The sequence below is a fragment of the Mastomys coucha genome, unplaced genomic scaffold, assembly GCF_008632895.1.
Source record: "Mastomys coucha isolate ucsf_1 unplaced genomic scaffold, UCSF_Mcou_1 pScaffold15, whole genome shotgun sequence".
In the NCBI taxonomy this organism is placed as follows: Eukaryota; Metazoa; Chordata; class Mammalia; order Rodentia; family Muridae; genus Mastomys; species Mastomys coucha.
In genome coordinates, this window is record NW_022196897.1 from 64,036,689 (window position 1) to 64,046,889 (window position 10,201).

The 10,201-nt window shown below is 43.0% G+C and overlaps 1 protein-coding gene across 5 annotated transcripts in view; it reads right to left on the minus strand.

The window, feature by feature from the left end:
* The window catches only part of Ccdc141 (coiled-coil domain containing 141), a 172,335-nt gene that overhangs the window by 23,616 nt on the left and 138,518 nt on the right, over positions 1–10,201 (minus strand). The gene's annotated exons all lie outside the window — the stretch shown is intronic.

Sequence of the window (10,201 nt, forward strand, 5' to 3'; positions counted from 1 at the left end):
AACAAATTCAAGGCCATCTAGATTACATAGTGAAAGCTTATTCAAAATAGAACAAGAAGGGGGAGGAGAGGGGGAAGGAAGAAAGAAAGAAAGGAAGGAAAGAAGGAAGGAATGAAGGAAGAAGGAAGGAAGGAAGAAGGAAGGAAGGAAGGAAGGAAGAAAGGAAGGAAGGAAGGAAGGAAAAAGGTTCAGGAATGGCTCAGTGGTATAAGCATACTGCACAACTGTGGGAGCCAGAGTTCAGATCCCCAGGAACCATGTAAAATCAAGCATAGCGACATGTGTCTGTAATCCTAGTCTGTAATTCTGAGATTACAGTCTCTGGGAAGTAGAGACAGAATTCCCAGAAGCTCAAAAGAGACTGTTCCAAACAAGGTAGAAGAGTGCCCACTCTTCTTGGCATCCAAGGTTGTCCTCTGACTCCCTCCCACACAGCGTAGTATGCCAGTGCCTGTGCCCACACACACAAACATGCACTCATGTACACATCATACACGCAAAATAAAACTGAATATGATAAAGTAACAAATAAAATAACCACTACAAAAGGAATTAAGGTATTCAGTCACTGGCAGTTATACCCTAGATATCACAGCTTTCTACCTTACTGTATTTACTGAATCATGTTATTGTTATTGACCAGTCTAGAGGAAGAAAGAGAAGTTCTACCATCAACTTGATAGCCAAAGGGTTTTATCTGCTTTTTCAACCAGGAAGGCGTAACATCTACTTGAATGCTGTGCGAGCAATGTAGGGGGACAGATCCCTAACACTTTCATCCTAAACCATGTGCTTTTTAGTTTACTCTGGATTAAGAGACGTCAGACTTATAAGTGGTAAGGACAAGTTCATTTCTGCATGACTAGTATGTATGCATTTCCACAGAAGGGGACTTAGAAGGCCAAAGGATGCCCTCAGTGCTACGGGTATGTGAAACAGGATAGCTCCATTCTGACACATGAGCTTGCAGCTTGTGCTACAGAGTTACTGGCACTATTCTTGTCTAGTCACATTGGAAAGCCAGTCCAAATCTAATCTCTTGTACCATTCTTAATGCAAATTCAAGACCACTACACATACAAGTAGAAGGGGGTATGGATGAAGTGCCACTAGCATCCACAAATCCAGCCACACTGCAATTCCAATACGAAAACTTAATCTAATCCCCACAAAAGTTGGCACCGTAACTTTAAAGGAACTAAGTGCTCTGGTTACTGCTCTGGGGGTATCACTGTCCACACAGCTGCTTCTAACTTTAGAGAGCTTGTCAACAATAGGGCATGGTGGAGATGGGTCAGACAACTGCCCCACGTGTAATATAAGTAGCCACATACACCAGCAGCACAGGAAAGGGAATAGTTTATTCATTAGAAGTCTATAAATGCTATAATTCTTATTACTAAAATTTATGTATTATGGATGTTAAGATTTTTTTTTTTTTAAGTGAGTAATTTGATTCTTTCCTCTTTGTACATGCCCAGCTCTTCCTTGTTTGTACAGAATAAGTAGCCCAAACTTACATGGCCACTAATTAGAAAAAAATCTAAAATCTTAAAACTGCTCTCTCCTTTTTTGAAACTACAAAATGAATCCTCTCCTATTTTCCCCAGTGAATGGTAAGTCTCTTTTCAGGGCTAGAAATGAGAAGAGTTCTATGGAAACAGAAGGGTAAGAGGCTCCTCACAGGCTAGGCTAGCTTCTATTCTTAGCTTTGACTAAGCTGGTTAAGGCAGCTTTCATAAGAATGTCGTATGTGTAAGTCTGGTACTGGCAAGGCCAACTGGTGTGAGGTACATGGGCTATTTAAAACCAAGGCAATGGGTATGCAAAGAAAATCTTGCATTAGAACTATGGCATACTGGCTAAACCCCCAAATTCAAAATGAGCAGTCAGTTTTTGTTTCTCTGGCATCCACTTTGAAAGCTCTATTTCTCATCCTCTGTTTGTTCATTCCTGATGACAAGGCTTTCAGAGGCTCATTTTTCCATAATGAAAGGCTGTAATGTACCACCGCACAAAGATGCTTTGAACAAAGACATCCAAAGACTCAAAATCTGATCTAATCTGGATGAGATGCTGAAAATATTATTGGTGGGCATTGGATCCCAATATTGGACAGATTTCTTCTGGAGAAGTCTATTTGGCCCTTCTTCCACTCGGTAACCAGAACACATCCTCCTCAGCTCCAAGGCCCATAGCAACAAGAAGTGAGACAACTCGTAAAGCCAAGACCTGTTCCAAATTACAGGCAGCAGCCAGTCTCAGCGATAAACATTATTTTGAACATGCACCATCTTCATAATGAATTTAATACCTTTTATTTGTCCTATTTGGGGAAATGGTAATTATAATTTTAAATGTGAACTGTCTGTACCCTCCAGAAGATCCTGTATGGTATTTTACAGACACCAAACACTACAATTTAAATTTTTAAGCCTTTGGGATGAACATTTTCAGAACAAATTGTACTTTTTCCTGTCCACTTACATATGCCACCCAAATCCAGTTGGGTCAGGGCCTGCTGAGCAAATGGCTCTGGTTGTGAAGTACCATGTGGGTTTTAAGTTTCTCAAGACTCTTCTGTGTTTTGTAGACATTTGTAATGTTGCAGCCTGTCTCACAGTAGCCACATTAAATATATTTGTTGGATAAAGACAATTTACTATTTTTTTTCAAAGATAATTTTGGGTTACAAATTGGAACAATGAATAGTGTCTGTATTTTTCCCAGCGATGCCTCATTTGGTGGTCTGTTCTCTATGCAAACTTTTTTCTGTGCCCTTTCCTGCTGTGGATAGCTACCCATGCTCATTTTGTCTGGGGCAAAGTGCCAAACAGTAGAATGTGGTTTTCATTCTATCACCTATGCATATTATATAAAAGTACCACTCCTCAACTATAATCTATTGCTTCAGATCCAGTTTGTGTGTCTGGCTCGCAGATGACGAATCCATTCAAATTTACAACAGAATTTGGGAGAATTCATGCCTGGCATATGGAATATATATGCTAAACCCTTTCCTTCTTACTCTCTGATAGGGAAGACGTTGCTATCCTAGAGGAGATTTTCAGGGTAAGGTAATATAATAGTGTAAGCTTCTGTGTGGAAAACTTATTTTGAGAAAATGGATAGCGGCCTGATTCTGTCATCCTATTCTTCCCAGCAAAGTAATTGTTTGTGACATACAACAGGAGCCTTTAAGTTATAAATCCCCATTAACATCATATAAATACAAAGGTAATTTTTTTTTTTTTTTTTTTGGTCAGCTTGTAAGAAGGAAACATGTTTCCTATCAGCATACTAACTTTTTAAAGGTAGATTATAAACAAGTGAGGTTCCTTTGTAATGTAATATGGTTATGGAAATTTCTAGAATGTTTTGTGTGATCATGATATATTCACATGGCCAAGCAAGGAAATGCAAAGTGCTATTGAGCCGTTATGCATACGAATGTATCCTTGCATGAAATGGGTAGGGGAAAAATGCCATAAAATTTGGCAGTTTGACAGTTGTGTTTCTCACGGGTAAACATGAAGAAAACGAGTTTTTCAAAAACTTCCTATGCATAAAATTATGCAAAGATAATGGAACACAAAAGGCATTGTTATACATCTTTAAAGGAAATAGCATCTTATTTTTAAAATGGCATTTAGAACAGCTTCCATTCGCTCACCTTGAGGTGCAAAGTCCGTCTATAAGGACCCGAGTGAAGAACTAAGAAACTAAGTTAGTTTCTGCAAAGTCAAAAGAATTTTTTTCTGGAAACAATCAAATCAATTGTGACAGATCATTCATGCATATTATAAGAGATGTATTGGAAAGCAGGAATGGAAGGGGTTGACTGGGATTATACTGAGACAATAGTCATTCCAATCAGCAAACACCAAGTATGTTCATGTCCCACAGGTGAATCTTGGCTCAAAGTTGACCCCCCCGAAAACCCCAAAAGCTACAAACAGAAGCTATACAGTCTTCTAGTGCATTGTTAAGATGAATCCCCCATGCATTTATCTTCATGTTCTCGTATGAAAATGAAGACATAAAGCCAGATATTCTCCAAACTCTACTGCAACTCAGTGTCTGGGGAACTTTTGTGGACTACTTTGATCACAATGAGAGTAAAACAGTGTTTTGTGATCAACTTTAAAAATAAAATGTAAAGTATGGTTTAATTCCTTGGCAAAATATTATTCATTTGTTAGTATCAGAAAATTACTTAACACACTGCATTTCAATTTTTTGTTGCATGTTTTGGGATGGGGTCTTAGGTAGCCCATACTGACCTTGAACTTGTTCTGTAACCAAGACTGACCTTGAACTTCTGTCTTCCCTGCCATTGCCTCCAAGAGCCAGGAAAATAGGCATATGCTACCTTTGTTAGCATTCTGTATAAACTCTACCCCCACAGATACCTGGCAGCAGCCAGGTATGCTCCTCCCCATGGTTACCTGGCAACGGCCAGGTAGGCCTGGCCCTATAAAAGGGGCTGCTTGCCCCCTCCTCTCTCTCTTACTCCTGCTTCTCTCCCTTGCCTCTTGCCCCTTTGCTCCCCCTCTCTCCCCATTTCCTTCCCCCACTCTTCATGTGGTCATAGCCATCCCCTACTTCTCTTCTCTCTCCTCTCTGCCTTTCTCTGCCTCTGCTACCTCTTAATTACCCTCCCCACACCCTAAATAAACTCTATTCTATACTATATCAGCATGGGTCTGGTCCCTCAGGGGGAGGGGATGCCTCAGCATGGGCCCACTGAGGCACTCCCTTCCCACACACCTCGCCAGGACATATTCTTATAGCTCTTTCTCTTTTTATGATCACAACATTGGTGCCGTGACTTGGATCTTGAGACTCTTCAGGTTTGCATTCCACCTCAGCTACCACAAGAGATCCATGCTCCCTAGCTCAAGATCCAATAAGCCCCTATCCTTTCCCATCTCCATTGTCCCAGGGGAGAGTTCTTGAGCTCAGAGTTACCCCTGTGATGTCCTTGAGGATGGGAGACATTCAGTCTTTCACTGACTCTTGTTTTAAAACTTTCCCCTTGGGTATGATTCCCTTCTCCTTACAGACAGTTTCTTTCTTGCAGCTGAGAATTCCAGGCCACTGTTCTCTGGTTCAGCAGCACCAGGGCTCTGAGACTTTCCCTTCCTGCCTCCCTCATTTGCAATCCACTGCAGAATAGTTCAACCGGTTCACCTGCCTGCCTAAGACCCTACTTGCTGCCATTCTTACCCTCTGCCGATGTAGAGAGCTTTTGGTACCTTATAGAAATTTGGCAAGTACTTGTCACTGGGCTCAAGAAAGTAGGCTCAGATAGCAACATTCACATTTGGGCTAATACAAGGATCAAGGTGAACACAGCCAAGAAACGTATGACAAAACTTTCCTTTTGTCTTGGTAATCCTGGTAAGGCTCCAGACCCAGTGACTTGGGGACTTTATTTATTGCTTTGTTTGATTACTACCTGGTGTGATCACTTTGTTCATTGCCTTGTTTAATCACTTTGTCTTTGATCTAAGAACTGTTCCTATTCTCTGCTAGTACCTAGAGTGGTAGAAAAGCTGGCTGGAAAATTAAAGCCACTTCAGCCTCAGCACTGGCTGGAGTCATGTTATAATGTTTGTCTAATTGTCCTTTTTTTTTTTCACTTGCTGCCTTTCCCCCTCTGCTCCTTAGCACTGCTCCTGGTTCTCAGCCTGTAAAGTGGGTCCCCGCCCCTTATGTCCTGGCAGAGGCCCTCTGCCAGAGGCCCTGCCTGTTAGACTTGATATAGTCAAATGGGCCCACACCTACCCATTCAGTTTCACATTTTCTATTTACCAGTCCGCTATAATTCTCACACAGACACTGGCATATTAATTGTTAAGATCAGTCAAGGGGAGGACCTCCAGTTTTCCAGATACGGCCTGGCCAGCCTTCTCTGGGAACTACAGGGTTTACAGTCACGCGTCCCAGCTGACTTACGTCTTAGGACAGCTGCTTCTTTCTCTTCCCCTTCCGGGCTCTTGCAGCTGAACCAAACCCTCAGTACTGAGGTAGAGCTGTTTTCTACAGCAGGCCCAAGACCTGCTGAGTAGGCACTAGGGGGCCCTCATGATGACTTGGGCCACTAGCCTGGCTGATTTCTTTTTGGGTTTTGGACTGTTCTCAGGACGCTGGTACGAATAGTCCAACTACCTGCCAATGGGTGTCAGAACGTCTTCGACCATACCTCCAGGCACCCCACTGAGATGTCTCCTGGAAAAAATCTGAAATCTTTGAAGCTAATGCTTGACTTGAAGGCATCAAAATTAATATATCTCTGCAATAAGATCTGGATTAAGTATCAACTAGATGGGGGTTCAAAATGGCCACTTAATGGCATCCTAGATCCAACTATTTTAAGGGATCTTCACGCATACTGCCAGCAGTCTGGCAAATGGAAACAGTCCCCTATGCCCAAGCATTTACCTATCCACTCTCCCACACCCCTGCCCTGCTCTCAAGGCCCATGTGCTCAGTGTGTGTCACAGGCCTGAACTGGACAAACTCATTTTCTGTCACCATGATTTTATGCCACTGCTACTAGCTTTCTTATTCTGGTCCTAACCATATGTTTCTTTGCTAATACAACAATGTAATTTTCTCTACCTACACAACCTGCCAAAGTTACTTAAGATTCTCATTCTTATCCTGTCTTGACTACTACAATTACATTCTATTTAGTTATAACCAATCTATATAGTGTTCAATCTTGTCAGAAGTTTGTTAACTATTAAGTTTATGAGCCAGAATTCCCAAAGCCTCTGAAGTTTCTCCCATGAGGTTTCAGAAGATGTGGACACAGCTACAAGATGCCACCTGGATTGTGATATGATAATCACTGAAATAGGCAGTGGACAAACTGGATATTCTTGAGTCAAATGACTTGGCTAAAATAAAGGTAAGCCATGTCTCATGTCACACGTATCCATTCCACAGAGAAAAAGCCCTGTGTCTTCTGTGCTTGGAAGCCAGACTGACAGCCCAAGTCACCATTGATACCATAACAACCACAGAGAACTGTTGGCTAGTGGACTCTGTCATTTTTTAAATAATATATAACTGGTATATAACTGTTAGATTTTTATTTATTTCTCAGACTTCTGACTACATTGACGGCTAGCAGAAAGCTCTCACAGATATAATCTGTTATTTCCGTACCTAAGCTATGTTTCCATTAATTAAATGCTTCAAATTTCCTCTTCTTGCTATGCCATTTTCCTAATATTATCTGAGTTCCTATAAATTTGCCTAACTCTAATAAAAAATTCTACTATATGATCCAACTTTTTAATCTTGTTCCTTCTGCTCCACAAATGGCTCATCTTAAAGATTGCTCATGTTGCTAATTCATGTTATCTCTTTTATAAAGTTATAAGCTACAAAAACTCACTCAGATCCTCTTCTCATGGACCAAATAGACTCCATCCAGATAAGTACATCTGTCCAAAGTTTCCACTTACTACCTATTCCAAAGGGTGGGATTCCTCTGTGTTTCAAATGTACATCTTAAGAAAAAAATTTTCTTTCTCCCAAATGTACTTAATCTTATTCTCTATCTATGATAATACGTTTCAACATCTTGTCAAGTCCAGGCACTTAACTACATCCAGGGCAGCTCCAGAGAAGCCACCTTCAGATGCTCCATCTCCTGTCACAGATTCTTCTTACTGGACCTGCTCCTTCTGACCTGTCCTCAGATGGCTCCACAGGCCCTGGACAGCAAGGAAGCATCCAGCTCTCCTAAGACTGGACAAACACCTGCATACCCATTCCTCTAGGTTCTCCAGAGACACTTTGCCCCAATGTCAGCATGAAGCAGACAGATATCACAACGGCCCTATTCCTGCTTCACCATTACCTCTTTCTAATTTTTTCTTTCTTAACTAAACCAAAATGGGGGAATGTTAGCATTCTGTATAAACTCCACCCCCACAGATACCTGGCAGTAGCCAGGTATGCTCCTCCCCATGGTTACCTGGCAATGGCCAGGTAGGCCTGGCCTTATAAAAGGGGCTGCTTGCCCCCTCCTCACTCTCTTACTCCTGCTTCTCTACCTTGCCTCTTGCCCCTTTGCTCCTGCTCTCTCTCCATTCCCTTCCCCCTCTCTCCATGTGGCCATGGCCATCCCCTACTTCTCTACTCTCTCCTTCTCTCTGCCTTTCTCTGCCTTTCTCTACCTCTGCTACCCTCTTAACTCTCCTCCCCATACCCTAAATAAACTCTATTCTATACTATACCAGCATGTGTCTGGTCCCTCGGGGGGAGGGGATGCCTCAGCATGGGCCCGCCGAGGTACCCCCTTCCCACACACCTCGCCAAGATATATTCTTATAGCTCTTTCTCTTTTTATGATCACAAAAACCTTGCCTAAGTTCATTTCATTTTATAATACTCCAGATACCCATGTCTAAACAACACATATAGATGCCAAATGTTGTCACCATGGAAATATCAACCGAGTCTCCTCACAGTCACAGTACAAAGTAGAACAAGGCATAACTTCGTTTTATTTTACTAAAGGTCATTGAAAATATTTTATCTGATTATTTTGCCACTATTTAGGTGTTTGTGAAATCCAGCATATGGATGTCACACTTCAACATGCCTGCTGTGTCTCCATACAACAAAAAGCAAAAAAGACCCAAGGTCTTCAAAGGTCCTTCAAGTGTGAAAGAGTAGCCTAAAGATTAGCTGGATTAGAAGTAGAAGCGACGGAGAACGATACTTCTCTTAGTAATTACGAGTGTGTAATATGATACCCAGTTCCTAAACCAAACCCACATATATCAGCTTGCTCATTCCTAAAGTGGTACAGACAATCCTGGGGTGTCCCTACTATGACTGGAAGGGTCATCTGTCATCTGGGCTGGCTCCGAGCACAAGTTCATCATGAGGCTGTCCCTGTAAATAGAAGTTCTGGAAGGCTGTAGGCAGGGGGAAGGGCGGGGACAAAGCTTCCTAAATGCCACAGCTCTTCAGGGACATGGAAACCCAGAGGAGGTGGGGCTAGAAACACACGCAGCCTGCTTCACCAACGCTCTCTCTGTAGTTGCAGAGCTGCGCCATCTCTACAGGGAGAGATGATTGGGCAAAGCAACGGAAAAAGAAAAGGAAGAAGATGAAAGAACGAAGCAAATTTTAGAGAAAGATCATTTTTGAAAATGGCCATGAATCTTTCATAGAACTGGGAGAACCAAGACACTCTGGATGAGTCTTGAATCAAATTTAAACAGAGCTCACGGGAGTGTAAACTGTAGCACAGGGAAGCAGAAGAAGCTGCTCCCCTGTGTAGAGGGCAGACTACACTGTGGGTTCAGAATGGGAACCAGACAGAGAGTGGAAAGCATGCAGTGTCGGAGCACACGGCTATAGTATCAGCCATGTCAGCATCTTCACCCTGGCCCCTCCTGCTGAACAGGGTCCCAGCAGCTTCTCCTGACCTCTTACTTTCTTTCCCGCATGCTCCCCCTTGCACCTGCCTGTGGCCTGCAGGAAGAGTGGGCGCTCCAGTGCAGACCACCATTAAAGCACCATTACCCATTCTTTAACCCGTGAGCTAATGATTCTCCGTACCTGGTGGACCTAGATTAGGCAGATGGGACATAAACCAAGAATTCAAGAAAGTTGTTAGTTAGCTGCCTTTCCCCTCACCCCTGTCCCAGTAGACTCAGAAAGACAGAGACAGACGTGGAACTGTCATTTGCCTTGTGCCTGCCTAGAACAAATGGGTGATGGGTGGAAGACCGCTATGCTCCGCAGTAGACAGCCAGCACACAGCCCATGAATGCAAATCTTAACTGTGGGGCTGGAAGTGAAGGACTAGGGTGGAATATGTGTCATGGCTGAGAGCCGTTGATGGAGGCAAGGGTGGATGGAGGAGCACGGGGACCCCTCACCCTTTCCTTTTCCCCAAAGCTTCTTTCACCAGAAAAGACGGGTGTCCACATCAACAGGAACCGAGTTATTTGACTTTGGAAAATGTTCTGTGGTCTCCCTGCCCGTAGCACCGCCTTCCCCCTGAGTCAATGCAACTTAAATAGAATGCCAGCAGCAGGCTACAGCAAGCTGCCACACTGGGAAGTGCTGCCCTTTCCTCTATGCCCTGAAAAAGCTGTGTCCAATCGAGCAGGCTGCCAAACACACACACACACACACACACACACACACACACACACACGCA